Source organism: Schistocerca piceifrons, chromosome 1, assembly GCF_021461385.2.
Source record: "Schistocerca piceifrons isolate TAMUIC-IGC-003096 chromosome 1, iqSchPice1.1, whole genome shotgun sequence".
Taxonomy (NCBI): Eukaryota; Metazoa; Arthropoda; class Insecta; order Orthoptera; family Acrididae; genus Schistocerca; species Schistocerca piceifrons.
The window spans coordinates 215,476,191-215,490,103 of record NC_060138.1 but is presented as its reverse complement, the minus strand read 5'-3'; the positions used below and the strand labels follow the sequence as shown (position 1 = coordinate 215,490,103).

General features: G+C 46.2%; 1 protein-coding gene and 1 non-coding gene across 2 annotated transcripts in view; both read left to right on the top strand.

Annotated features, from left to right (window-relative positions):
* The window catches only part of LOC124784992 (atrial natriuretic peptide-converting enzyme), a 265,876-nt gene that overhangs the window by 54,363 nt on the left and 197,600 nt on the right, over window positions 1–13,913 (top strand). The gene's annotated exons all lie outside the window — the stretch shown is intronic.
* Trnap-ugg lies at window positions 5,817–5,891 on the top strand. The gene has a single exon. It is a non-coding gene; the product is annotated as a tRNA-Pro (tRNA).

Below are 13,913 nucleotides of genomic sequence, written 5' to 3'. Positions count from 1 at the left end.
GCACGTTGGGTGGCACGGGATACATGCGGACGTGCATTGTCCTGTTGGAACAGCAAGTTCCCTTGCCGGTCTAGGAATGGTAGAACGATGGGTTCGAAGACGGTTTGGATGTACCGTGCACTATTCAGTGTCCCCTCGACGATCACCAGTGGTGTACGGCCAGTGTAGGAGATCGCTCCCCACACCATGATGCCGGGTGTTGGCCCTGTGTGCTTCGGTCGTATGCAGTCCTGATTGTGGCGCTCACCTGCACGGCGCCAAACACGCATACGACCATCATTGGCACCAAGGCAGAAGCGACTCTCATCGCTGAAGACGACACGTCTCCATTCGTCCCTCCATTCACGCCTGTCGCGACACCACTGGAGGCGGGCTGCACGATGTTGGGGCGTGAGCGGAAGACGGCCTAACGGTGTGTGGGACCGTAGCCCAGCTTCATGGAGACGGTTGCGAATGGTCCTCGCCGATACCCCAGGAGCAACAGTGTCCCTAATTTGCTGGGAAGTGGCGGTGCGGTCCCCTACGGCACTGCGTAGGATCCTACGGTCTTGGCGTGCATCCGTGCGTCGCTGCGGTCCGGTCCCAGGTCGACGGGCACGTGCACCTTCCGCCGACCACTGGCGACAACATCGATGTACTGTGGAGACCTCACGCCCCACGTGTTGAGCAATTCGGCGGTACGTCCACCCGGCCTCCCGCATGCCCACTATACGCCCTCGCTCAAAGTCCGTCAGCTGCACATACGGTTCACGTCCACGCTGTCGCGGCATGCTACCAGTGTTAAAGACTGCGATGGACTCCGTATGCCACGGCAAACTGGCTGACACTGACGGCGGCGGTGCACAAATGCTGCGCAGCTAGCGCCATTCGACGGCCAACACCGCGGTTCCTGGTGTGTCCGCTGTGCCGTGCGTGTGATCATTGCTTGTACAGCCCTCTCGCAGTGTCCGGAGCAAGTATGGTGGGTCTGACACACCGGTGTCAATGTGTTCTTTTTTCCATTTCCAGGAGTGTAGTTCGGAATCTATAGACTGAAATCTAAAATGAACTGCTACGTCGTAAAGAAAAATTGATAATTAACTTGCTAACTTGACCTTTCACTTTGACACAGATAAGACAGGTACTGCATTTAAACTCACTTTTGATTCTTTTTCCTAGGTGCATACATTCTATAATTTTTTACCTGTCGAATACAATCTATGAAAAAAAATTGACTATAGGTGAATATGTTTTCTTCGTTGCTGCTGTAAGGAGAGAACGGGTTAGGTGCAGGATGAGTTGGCGATCGCAGGTTTCCGTTTCACTGGTTCCCAGAGAACGCCAAGCAAAGTCGGAGAAAACTGCTACAACTCGCGATGAAGACTCTGTCTCTCGTGGCAGCTACGATAGTCACAGTCGCCGTAAGATTTTATGGAAACACTTTCAGAATGAGAAGGTTGAACAACAGTGGCAGTATGATATCTTATGACAAACAAACTGGTCGGTTAGGGAACGTCTTGAACACACAAGCTGACGGCGAAATATTGTGCGTCGTTCGGACCGTGATTGTAGCAGATTCGTCCAGTATTGTTCAAATGGCTCTGAGGACTATGGGGATTAACATCTGAGGTCATCAGTCCCCTACAACATGGAACTACTTAAACCTAACTAACCTAAGGACATCACACACATCCATGCACGAGGCAGTATTCGAACCTGCAACCGTAGCGGTCGCGCGGTTCCAGACTGAAGTGCCTAGAACCGCTCGGCCACAACGGCCGGTCCCAGTATTTTTAATTCGCGAAGAAATCACTACGCACTATATTGCTAAACACACTAATAGTTTTCATGAAGGTTCGGGGATCCAACACCGAATAAAAGTTCGTAAACGATATTTACCTTCTTTTTCACAAATTAAATTTTTTATTCTTGATAATTGCGATTACAAGTTATATCTCCATTTCACTTCAAAATTTCGTGCTTAATCGTAAGGCTCTGTTCGGCCACTTTTCATTTTTCAAGCTTTTGTGCACAAAGTAGTGCTGGTGTGGTTATTGGCACGCTGGCCGTGTAAATTTGGAGATTTGTTAATAATTTTAATGCGGGTGCTCTTGCACATCAAACAGTGGGGGCAAGTTGTCGTTTGTTGCCAAAAGGTCACAGAGCAGTACGGGATGACTTGTAGCTACGATTGTTATCTGGCCTGCTTGGGCGTCTGAGTGACAGGTGTTCTCAAGTTGGCAACATAACCGATCCCAGCAGGCACATCATCAGATCCACATACATTTTTGAGGTGCTTAAGCAGGGGGATATTCACTGGTTACTCTGTTATCAGAAATGCGACGCACTTTAATTCAAAGAAGAAACAGTGATACTAAACTAATAAAATTACCAAAAATGGCGATCTTACAAGTTGAGAAAAACTGTAAAGGAATATCTACAATTCTTCTATGAATGTTATGATGTGAGCTAGAATATAAACTTTTACAAGAAGCTTTACTGTAGTAGCTTCTTAGTTCAATACAGATAGCAAGTGTCCAGTAAAATCGTTGGCTGCACTCTCTTTAGAAAATACGTATATTTTTCACTAAAACGTGACGTTCTGGTGTTCATACACAGCAAGTAACCTACATGGGTGGATCCTCTTGACATGAAATGAATCGATGCATTAATGGGCTGTGCCCCATCCACATACTGTACATGTTAACAACACTTCAGCGCAACGCTGTGACAGTGTAGCTGGCTTCACGGAACACAAGTTGTTACCTCCAAATTCCAGGCAGTTATTCACCTGTACAGGAGGTCACTGCATGGCACTGCGTGTCACAGAAAGTGCTGTTCTGGGTGTCAATTTTCAGTAAGAGGTTTAAGAAAAGGAACTAAATTGGCTGCTTGGTCCCTTGCCCCATAGCGATTTCTACACTCATGCTCATAAACTAAGGATAATTGCAGAATGTGGTGCCACACAACGTGGCACTACACAAACCTGGCACTAATAGCATAGGCACATAGGCAACACACACGACACAGATCTGTAAGTCCACGGTATTGGTGATAAGTTGAGAAAACCGTCCCGAAACACACGTGGTGCAAAACGACACTGTTTCCTGCGCATGAACCCCGACATCAATATGGAATATGATCACCATGCACACATACACAGGCCGCACAATGGGTCGGCATACTGTGGATCAGATGGTCAAGCAGCTGCTGGGGTATAGGCTCCAGTTCTTGCACCAGTGCCTGTCGGAGCTCCTGAAGTGTCCTAGGGGTTCGAAGACGTGCAACGATACGTCGACCAAGAGCATCCCAGACGTGCTTGATGGGGTTTAGGTCTGGAGAACATGGAGGCCACTCCATTCGCCTGATATCTTCTGTTTCAAGGTACTCCTCCAAGATGGCAGCTCGATGGCGCCATGCGTTATCACCCTTCAGGAGGATATACTGGTGCAAAATGACGTCCCGATACACCCGACCTGTTACAGTTCCTCTGTCAAAGACATGCAGGGGTCTACGTGCACCAATCATAATCCCACCCCACGTCATCAAACCACGACCTCCATACAGGTCCCTTTCAAGGACATTAAGGGGTTCGTACCTGGTTCCTGGTTCACGCCAGATGAAAACCCGGTGAGAATCGCTGTTCAGACTTCACCTGGACTCGTCCGTGAACATAACCTGGGACCACTGTTCCAATGACTTTGCACTGTGTTCTTGACACCAGGCTTTACGGGCTCTCCTGGGACCAGGGGTCAGTGGACTGCACCTTGCAGGTCTCCAGGCGAATAAACCATGTCTGTTCAGTCGTAAGTAGACTGTGTGTCTGGAGACAACTGTTCCAGTGGCTGCGGTAAGGTCCCGAGCAAGGCTACCTGCAGTACTCCGTGGCCGTCTGCGGGTACTGATGGTGAGATGTCGGTCTTCTTGTGGTGTTGTACACTGTGGACTTCCCGTACTGTAGCGCCTGGACACGTTTGGTGTCTGCTGGGATCGTTGCCATAATCTTAAGATCACACTTTGCGGCACACGGACGGCCCGTGCTACGACCTCCTGTGTTTGACCAGCCTTCAGTCGCCCTAGTATTCTACCCCTCATAACGTCATCAATATGTGTTCTTTGAGCCATTTTAAACACACAGTCACCATTAGCACGTCTGATAACGTCTGCACACTTACTCGCTGCACCGTACTCTGACATGCACCAACACTCCTCTGCGTATGTGCACTGCTGCCAGCGCCACCGTGCGACGTAGGTCAAATGCACCGCATGGTCATACCCAGAGGTGATTTAAACCCGCAAATCGCCCACCAGAGCGTTGCTTCACTATGTATCAGCATTATCCTTAATTCATGAGCACGAATGTAGATTCAGTTACTGAACGCACGCACCACCTGTGGTGAATAGGTACATGCAATTATGCAGGCACTGTGTCAGGTTAAAAATTAACTAGATACTAATTTGGTCATCTTCTGCGATTTCCTTAGATGATTTGAAGAGATCCACATTAAATAACACAGCTCATTTCTTTGTTTAGGGGAGAAGGTGCTATTCTGCCGGGCCGGACGGGGAACAAGGAAAGGAAGTACAACGTTAGATCTGAAACTGTCTAGCACGGATGAAGCAGTTGCCCTGTTAGAGATGAGCGTCTGAAGATGTGCCTTAACCGATAAACCGCCGCTCACTGGCCCGAAGTGATTTAGGCCTAGAACTGAATACGTAATCATGGTGCGCGGAAAGGATTTTGAACGCTGCTTCTCCCGGTTGCGATTCCAGCTCCACCGGATCTCTACGGAGGCGGTGGACCAGCGCAGGCAGTGTCGACGTGGGGACGTGAGGAGGCTGTGATCGGAGAGCAAAGTGAGCGGCCTCGCCGCTATGCCCGGCACTAGCGCCGTTCACCTTGGAGCCCAGCCCGGCCTGCTTTGGCAGCGCTCTGCACGCGCCGCCGTTCTCGCGTTGGCAGCGTAGGCTAGGCGACTGCTCGGCAAGGTGCTCCTGCACTGTCTCAACCACGTGCAGCGACGAAGCATCGATCTCCCTCACATGCGACAGAACGACGACTAGATGGCTAATATCGTAATAAGCTGCTGACGGGCGTTGATATATATCAACGGGGACAGGTGAAAATGTGTGCCCCGACCGGAACTCGAACCCAGGATCTCCTGCTTACATGTCAGTCGCTCTATCGATCTGAGCCACCGAGGGCACAGAGGATAGTGCGACTACAGCGACTATCTCTCGCACGCCTCCCGCGAGACCCACATTCTCACCTTGTATGTCCACACACTACATTCGTAGTGTCCCCTCGTGGAAGACATTCTTACCAAGTCCCGTAAGAGTTCGGGTAATATGTGTGCATCAGCACAGAAAATGAAGGTCATGGCCGGTATTGCCAGAACTATATACTTATATGGATATGGTGTCTGTTCTTTCGGACATGTCCGAATGTAGTGTGTGGACATATAAGGTGAGAATGTGGGTCTCGCGGGAGGCGTGCGCGAGATAGTCCCTGTAGCTGCACTATCCTCTGTGCCCTCGGTGGCTCAGGTGGATAGAGCGCCTGCTATGTAAGCAGGAGGTTCCAGGTTCGAGTCCCGGTCCGAAAGAACAGACAGCATATCCATATAAGTATATAGTTCTGGCAATACTGGCCATGACCTTCCTCTTCTGTGCGGATGCACACATATTACCCGAACTCTTGGTAAGAATGTCTTCCACGAGTAATGAATGTGTTGGGTAGGGACACTACGAATGTAGTGTGTAGACCTACAAGGTGAGAATGTGGTTCCCGCGGGAGGCGTGCGAGAGATAGTCCCTGCAGTCGCACTATCCTCTGTGCCCTCGGTGGCTCAGATGGATAGAGCGTCTGCCATGGAAGCAGGAGATCCCGGGTTCGAGTCTCGGTCGGGGCACACATTTTCATCTATCCCCGTTGACATATATCAACGCCCGTCAGCAGCTGAAAGTATTAATATATAATTCTAATTTCATTCTAGACGGCTGCAGGTCATCAATGGTGTCTGTTCTTTCGGACATGTCCATATAAAAATATCGTAATAAGTGAGTGTGGCATAGAAAGGAAACTGCAACCGCTCAACAGAGCGAAGGCCACTGAGCCTCACCCGATATCAATACGATTCTGGGCAGAGCATATGAAAGAACGATGTTAGAAAGAATCCCGCGAACACCTGGTAAAATTGTTGTTTATTAGACTACTACGGGTTTCGTGTCCTAAAGTCGCAGTATCAGTAGCGACCTACATGGTAAAGTGCAAAGTACAGTGTCACCACATTTTGTGGATATTAAAATTAATGAAAGAGTGTCCAAAATATACTCACAACATTAAATGGTCATGCCGCACTGTCCTAACGGATACATTCGTCTTAATGATTTCTGCGGCTATTTCACACGTGTTGCTTGCCTGTTAGCACTGAGAACCTCACGCATCCACCGCTGCTCTCGGTTGTTAAGTGAATGTCGTCGGCGACTGCGTTGTCTGTAGTGAGAGCCAAAGCCTGAAATTTGGTACTCTCGGCACACTCTTGACCCATCGCTTCTAGTCAAAACTTACACTGAAGAGTCGAAGAAACTGGTACACCTGCCTAATATCGTGTAGGGACCATCGAGCACGCAGAAGTGCCACAACACGACGTGGCATGGACTCGACTAATGTCTGAAGTAGTGCTGGAGGGAACTGAACACTATGAATCCTGCAAAGCTGTCCATAAATCCATAAGATTACGAGGGGTGGAGATCTCCTCTGAAGAGCACGTTGCGAGGCATCCCAGATATGCTCAATCACGTCCATGTCTCGGGAGTCTGGTGGCCAGCGGAAATGTTTAAACTTAGAAGATTGTTCCTGATGCCACTCTGTAACAATTCTGCACGTGTGGGGTGTCGCAGTGTCCTGTTTGAAATGCACAATGGGCACGAATAGATGTAGGTGATCAGACAAGAGCCGGCCGCGGTGGTCGAGCGGTTCTAGGCGCCTCAGTCCGGAACCGCGCGACTGCTACGGTCGCAGGTTCGAATCCTGCCTCGGGCATGGATGTGTGTGATGTCCTTAGGTTAGTTAGGTTTAAGTAGTTCTAAGTTCTAGGGGACTGATGACCTCAGATGTTAAGTCCCATAGTGCTCAGAGCCATTTGAAATTTGATCAGACAAGATGCTTACGTACGTGTCTCCCGTCAGAGTCGTATCTAGTCATATCAGGGGTCCCATATAACTCCAACTGCACACGCCCCACACCACTACAGAGCCTCCAGCAGCTTGAACAGACCCCTGTTGACATGCAGGGTCCATGGGTTCATTAGGTTTTCTCCATGTCCTTACACGCCCGATGTAATTTGAAACGTGACTCGTCAGACCAGGCAACGTGTTTCCAGTCATCAACAGTCCTGTGTCGATATTGACGGGCCCAGGCAAGGCGTAAAGCTTTGTGTCGTACAGTCATTAAGGGTACTCGAGTGGGCCTTCGACTCCGAAAGCCCGTATCGATGATGTTTCGTTGAATGGTTCGCACCCTGTCACTTGTTGATGGCCCCGCATTGAAATCTGCAGCAATTTGTGGAAGGGTTGCACTTCTGTCACGCTGAACGATTCTCTTCTGTTTAGTCGTTTGGACCTGTCGTTGCATGATCTTTTTCCGGCCGCAGCGATGTCGGAGATTTCATGTTTTACTGAATTCCTGATATTCGCGATACACTCGTGAACTGGTCGTACGGGAAAATCCCCACTTCATCGCTACCTCTGAGATGCTCTGTCCTATCGCTCAAGCGCCGACTATAACACTACGTTCAAACTCACTTAAATCTTTAGAACCTGCCATTGTAGCACCAATAATTAATCTAACAACTGCGTCAGACACTTGTCTTATATAGGCGTTGCCGAACGTTGCGCCGTATTCTGCCTGTTTACGTATCTCAGTATTTGAATACGCATGCCTATACCAGTTTCTTTGGTGCATCAGTGTACTATTCAGTGAATATTCTCAACAGCACGGCGAGGGAAAGGTAACTAAAACGTTCTCCATTCATTTAGGACAAATTGTTGATATGTGAACTTGTGGTTACAAAGGCATGTTTTAAAAATTTCCTGCATCAGAAAAGAAAATAGAAAATTATTTTATAGTGAGAGGATGACAAATTTTTTTAAAAGGTCCAGACTGGGATAAAAAATTGTCGCTACTAACATGATTAGTAAGACACAGCTACCTAATAGTAATCTGCACAGTGCCGCGAATTCTCAGTGTTAGTATGGACGATTTTTTACCGCCAATGAGGCCCTTGTAAACATTTTAGCGTCCTCTCACTGTAAAATATGTTTCTTTTTTCTTTTTAGATGCAGGCAAATTTTAAAACTTGACCTTGTGACTGCAAGTTTCATGTTACAGAAATTTGTCCTAAATGTATGAGACGCGCATTTCGGTCCCATTGATGTTGATAATATTCACGGAATAATAAATTTTGACCAGTGGCGATGGGTATGCGATGTATATTTTAGGCATTCCTTTATTAATTGTAATATCCGAAAAAAGTGGTAATACTGTACTTCGATCTTTATCATGAAGGTTGCATCTGATGATGCGGCCTTAGGCCACGAAACCAGTTGTTCTTACCCAACATCATGTCTTTCAGCAGCTGCGGTTGCCCAGAATATAAAATAGTTTGTGAGAGTATGAGAAAGAATTTGACCCTCTTCTAACAGCAATGCACCATAGATCTTTGGAGGGGCGAAGTGTTACCAATCATCGTAAAAATTCACAGGTCATTCCCGTTCTCAAGGAAGGTCCTCGAACAGACGCACAAAACCATAAGCCTATATCTCTGACGTCGGTCAGTTTTAGAATTTTGGAACATGGTTTATGCTCGCGTATTATGACTGGAGGCCGAAAATCTCCTCTGTAGGAGCCAACATGTATTTCGGAATCAATGATTGGGTGAAACGCAGCTCGCTCCATTCATCCAGAAAGCAGTAGATACAGGCCCGAGGTAGAACCGTGTTCCTTGACTTCCGACGGTAATTCGATACAGGTCCGCACTGTCTGCTGACGGACAAAGTACGAGCGATCGGAATATCAGACCAACTGTAAGATTGGATTGAAGCGTTTATAGCAAACAGAACACGGCATGTCATTCTGAACGGAGAGAAGTCTTCAAATACGAAAGAAACTTCAAGCGTGCCCCAGGGCAGTGTTATAGGTCCATCAGTTTTCACATTATATATGAAAGACCTAGTAGATAAGGCCGGTATTACACTATCAAATTTCTTTGTCAAAGAATTGATCAAAGATTTGATCAAATATTCGCCAAATATATTTGACAAAGATCTTTGACGCTAAAAAGGGGTATCACATCGTCGTCATATTTTTCGTCAAAGTTCAAGATGGCTGACAACAACTTGTTACTAACCGCTGCAGTTGCATGTTCCTCAATTGCACTGTGTGCACATGCGGAAAAGAAGCGGAGGAAAAAAAGGAAACGTGCCTGGGTGAAGCCGTAGGTTTTACGACGACACAAAAGAAGTATTCAACAAACTTGTTACGTGAACTTATAGTAGAGGACGTCAAGTCGTACATCAATTACTTAAGAATGGATGAGCATACATTTCAGTATGTGCTCAGTGAAGTGTATACTCAAATCACAAAGCACAATACTCACAAGAACTGCTATAATTGCAGAAGACAGGCTCACTGTAACACTCCGATTCCTTGCTACAGGAGAGAGTTAGGTTAGGTTAGGTTAGGTCAGGTAAGGTCTCCAGTCTTCTTAATCTATTTTTGTATGCACTGTGCCCCACGTTGTAAAGTGCCTCATCAGCTTCATAAATCTCTATTAATTTTGTAGTTGACGGTACACACCAATTGTATTACCGGCAATGTTTATAACAACACTACAGATGACGGAACGCTGCGGCGATGCTAGCGCTCCACGTGGTAACATGTCACATTGCAATGAACAGAAGACAAGCCACTTCTTTGGTCAAATCTACAGCGAGGCCGTAGATTTGATAAAATTTATTTAACGACGGACGAGATTTGACAAAGTTCCCTTTTACACCATCAAATTTCTTTGACAAAGATATTTGATAGTGTAATACCGGCCTAACGTCGGAAGTTGCATGAGGCGTCTCGCTGATGATGCAGCTGTATACAGTGAAGTCGCAATGCTATTAAATTGTAGCGAAATCCAGGAAGATCTGCAGAGGATCAACGCTTGGTGCAGGGAGCAGAAATTGACCCTCAACGTAAACAAATGTAACGTACTGCGAATACATAGAATGAGCAGTTATTGTATGATTACACGATGTCAGAATAATCACTAGAAGCAGTTACACTCATAAAATATCTAGGCGTATGCGTACGTAGCGATTTGAAATGGAGCGACCACATAAAATTAATCGCAAGGAAGGCAGATGTCAGACTGACATTCATTAAAAGAATCCTCAGAAAGTGTTGTCCATCGACAAAGGTGGTAGGTTACAAAACACTCGTTCGACATATACTTTAACATTGCTCGCTAGTATGGGGTCCGTATCGGATAGAAGGAAACAGAGAAGATGTAAAGAAAGCAGCGCGTTTCATTACATGTCCATTTAGTAAGCACGAAAGCGCCACAGAGTTGAACAAAGAGCTCAAGTAGCATAAGCTGCAAGAGAGATGTTCGTCATTATGGCGGGGTTTATTCTTAAAGTCTAGCTCCAACTATCATTCCGCTTTCAGTGTCTGTTGATTACTGTCGTTCGACCATAATCACGTCGGAAACCTTTCCAAACGAATCACCTGAATACAAATGACAGCTCCGGCAATGGAGTGACGATTTAATTCCTTGTGTGCGCGACACTACCGCCATCTGTATAGGTGCATATCGCTGTCGCGTGACTTTTGTCACCTCAGTGCAGAACAGCTGTTAAGCGTGGGTTATTGTCCGATGTACATGTTACGTACGAGAAAATGCTGTACTTCAGTTAACTTTGTAAGAGGCGTTCCAGAGCTTAATACTTCATCACTGGGTTCAAACATTCATGTCAGGTATTATATGGTAGCTTGCGCTGACAGTAAAGACGTGTAATAAATGTGTAGGTGCTGAAGATGTAATGAAACTTCCTGGCAGATTAAAACTGTGTGCCGGACCGAGACTCGAAGTCGGGACCTTACCCTTTCGCGGGCAAGTGCTCTACCATTTGAGCTACCCAAGCACGACTCACGCCCCGTCCTCACAGCTTTACTTCCGCCAGTACCTCGTCTCCTGCCTTCCAAATTTCACTAACTTCCAGGAGTGCTAGTTCTGCAAGGTTCGCAGGAGAGCTTCTGTGAAGTTTGGAAGGTAGGAGACGAGGTACTGGCGGAAGTAAAGCTGTGAGGACGGGGCGTGAGTCGTGCTTGGGTAGATCAGATGGTAGCCGGCACGGTAGCTCAGCGTGTTCGGTCAGAGAGCCGGTTGGCATCTGTAATAAAAAAAACTGAGTGGAAGGATCAACAAACGAACTTTAACGGATGTCATGTGACGTCCGCAATGACCAAACCCAACGATCAACAACGAAACAAAACAAAAAAAGATGGTGGAGCACCTGCCCGCGAAAGGCAAAGGTCTCGAGTTCGAGTCTCGGTGCGGCACACAGTTTTAATTTGCCAGGAAGTTTCATATCAGCGCACACTCCGCTGAAGAGTGAAAATCTCATTCTGAAGATGTAATCATCGAAGCTTGTGCTACGAAGATAACTGCCTGAAGTGTAAATGAACGGAGTTTACTATCATACTGTTCGAACATCATCGAAATGTTGTCGACAGAAGATCAAGTTGTTCTGCGTAGAATTTGACGCTGAGCCTCATACAAGTAGGACAGAATTCATACAGCGTTGCCTAGTCAACGGTGCTGTTTTATGCAACCAGGTAACGGAAGTGTATTAAGCTGGACTTTTTGTGTGGGCACTTCAAAGAAAGTAACAAAAACCTCGAAGTGTGCTAAATAAGATTCGAATGATGTCGAAAATAGAACATAGAGAGCGCTGTTATCCTTCAGAGATAACGATCGCGGGACCCAGCAGGTAGAAAAAGAAATCCGTGTTAATAACTCGCGCACAACGGACACGACCAGACAACAAAGACAACGGTTTATACATCAAGGTCAAGAAGGGGAAGGGGGCTCGCACGAATAGCAGCTCTTAAATTTTGATACCGTAATGTTCCGAACGCTCTTGTTATTGGCTGAAGACAAGTGGAGCGCAGCGTGACCTGTTGCCGGCCGCTGGTGTACACGTGATTACTGTGCGGGCAGCGCCACATCGTAATTACTGCCGGTAGCTGGGAACGTGCGCTCGCCTCATTGCGAACAGGCGACCGTTCCGATAATAACTGTGCGGCCGTTATTAAATGCAGGCGAGTGAGTGCGGCCTCAGGACTGCGACAGTTTTGCGATTTTGCTGCGAAAAAAGCACAGCGAGGCAGGTTAATGGACACTCCTCCAAGAACACACTCCGCATCCCCTTAGAGCTGACTTAAGAGATGGCTCGCATGTTGGAACGAAAAGGAAACTTCCGTGCTCCACGCGTCGACTACGATGTCATTAGAGGTGGATGCTGTATTTGCGTGCGGGAACTGTAAGAATATGCATCCTTTTTTTAATTCGCTCTCTGTGATTTCATATTTGCTTGGACGCTAACATCCGCGCTGTCGAGCGCACCTACGTCGTAAAACAATAAACACATGAATCTGTATGCAAATTACAATACCGTAAAAGCAGTACAAATCTCAGATCACAAATTCATACTAAGGAGCTAGCTCTCTGTCTAGTTGTATCAATTCCAAATGAGAATATTTCACTGTCGGTTATTGGCCGACAAGTGCAGGAGAAGTGGGGGTGCACGGTTATTTATCAACACATAACGTGTCACTGTCTAGGCTGAAACCAAAAACCCACCCTCACCGCGGTGGACAGGCAGCGAATGGCACTGCTGATGAACCGTCCGTTGGAGTGTGACTTTACCCCTGTGACCCCTCTTTGCTAGTCGGATCTCATAAGTAGATGCCCCGTCATTGGCTGTGTAAGTCAGCTCAGAAGTCGGAAGAACGGTATACCACTTCCTGTAGGCCCATTCCATTTAAACACTTTGTGTTTAGGATGGCTGTATATTTCAACACTTATGATGACGTTATATGACATCCGCTTAATTTCGTGGCAACCCTTTTCGAAACATAATGAATTTCTCGTGCTTTCATTAATGAGAATGTCATATACATTTGGTGCTCTGCTTCTTGCAGAAATTGCAGATATGTTATATTAACAACTACGTATTTTACGTAAGCTGCTTTTTTATGGTAGTTTATTTTATCTGATCAATTTCTGGCGTTCGGCCATCTTCGGCGGTATCTGTATTACAGACAAAAATATTTTTCTTTAATAATATGTTATTTACAGTGTATGCGGTAGCGTTTTATGATCTTGTGGTTCTCTGTATTATCATAATGTCACTTGTCTTATATGTACTGCTTTTTAAGGTATGCCAAAGACGATAATTCGTTGTAATCATATAAGAATATGATTATATGATTTATATATACTTGTATATGCAATCAGCTTGGGAAATTTTTACGAGAATATGCTTTTGTTAGTGGCAATTGCTGTACAAAGATCACTATTTGTAGTATATCGTAAACTATAATAGTAATGTCTCTAGTCTATATTATCTCCGTTAACAGAGTATAGAAATGTGTTGCACGTTACAGAAAACTAGTGAAGGCAAGATACATTATGATGCTCTAAAAAAACCACACACTCATAAAACGCTACCATATGTTCTATAAATATACCATATATAATAAGAAATATTTGTCTTTTGTCATACAGATGCCGCCGATGATAGGCGAACGCAGTGAAATAAACTACCATCAAAACCCAGCTTGCATAAGTTAAATACATAATTCCTAACGTGAATAT